This window comes from Notechis scutatus, chromosome 1 (assembly GCF_049901735.1).
Source record: "Notechis scutatus isolate UNSWTSFEM ecotype Mainland chromosome 1, rNotScu1.2, whole genome shotgun sequence".
In the NCBI taxonomy this organism is placed as follows: Eukaryota; Metazoa; Chordata; class Lepidosauria; order Squamata; family Elapidae; genus Notechis; species Notechis scutatus.
In genome coordinates this window covers 60,138,491-60,140,063 of record NC_142009.1, presented here as the reverse complement: position 1 = coordinate 60,140,063, position 1,573 = coordinate 60,138,491, and positions in this window count along the sequence as shown.

Here is a 1,573-nt window from a genome sequence, read left to right as displayed (position 1 = left end):
TTAGCTCCAATCTGAATAACCTTTAAACTATTTCTAAAAAAAAAAAAAAAAATTCAGCAGGCCTGGGCCTTGGTAATAGGTTGCCCATGAGTTGGTGATACATTATTGCATGATGTTCTTCATAGTTATTTTAAATAGTATTTTTTTAAAAGAATGGTTTTATTGTTGATTGTATTTTATGCCACCCAGAATCACTTTGTGTGAAATTGGTGGCCATAGACATTTGATAAATAAATGAATAATGGTTGAAGTAACAGAAAAACATACCCCATTGAATATTATAAAAAACTTCTTAACTGTAACAACAGTTTGATGGTTGAACTGTCAAGTGAAGTGGTAGGATCCTTTTCACTAAAATATGTTCAAATATAAACTGGAGAAACATCCGTCATGAAGTTTAATGTAGATTCCTGCACCAAAGAGGATTGATGGCCTAAAAGGCTCCTTTTTATTATATGATTCTAAATATAATTTGTATAATGATGTGGGATTCTTGAATCTTTAAACAGCAATGCTTGGATTATAAAGGTAAAGGTAAAGGAGTCCCTGCAGATTTTATTCTGCTAGTCATTGCCACTATAGGGGTGATGCTCATCTCTGTTTCAAGGCCACTGAAAAGCACTGTCCAAAGACATTTCCATGGTTGTGTGGCCAGCTTGACATCACAGAGTGCTGTTATCTTTCTTGGATTACAAAAAAGTGCTTATTATTTTCCATTTTATAATGCAGGGGTGTCAAACTCATGTGAATGCAGCATCACATGATGTATCGGGACTTTTTTCCCCTTTGCTAAACCAGGTATGGGTGTGGCTAGTGCATGATGCATCCAGCCCATGGGCCAGGAGTTTGAGAGCCCTGTTATAATCTAAAGACCTGATTTATCCATATTTATATAGTATTTCAGAATCTAAATAATAATCCATTTGTGTTGCTTCCAAACTTTGTAATCTGACCATGGAGATGAAAACTGAAGAACAACTTTGCATTAAGCCATCACTGCAAATACTTGTTTAGAGCTTTGGAAATCAGCATATAATGTTACTTTCATCAGAATGTCTGGTGGTGTCATCACAAAATGATTTGTAGTAAATGTCTACCAAAGGGAAATCACATTATCTTCCAGGGAATCAACTTCCATGTAAGGGCATACAGCCAGCTTTATTGGCATGTTAACCAGAAATTTTGGAAATTGTAATCTCCAAACAATTAAAAAATGCCAGACTAGAAAAAGATTGCCATACAGGTCTATGGAGAATCTCAATTATCCAAGTCATGGTTGTCTTGAATGAGAAGTGAACATTTTCAAGGAAAACAAGAAAATCCAGTTGCCTTTTGAAAAGCATCTTGGGATTGCCATACAGGGTCATAGACATAATCATATGCCATGAAAAAACATTATTAATAACCTTAACATATTTAAATTATGTTTTAATCTTACACAAATGGACAAACACATTGTAGGAATCCTGAATATCAGAAAAAGGAAACAGATAATCTATACAACATCTCTCTATCAATGCAACTTTATCAAAATGTGCCTGATTGCTTAACCCAATATAACACAACCAACACA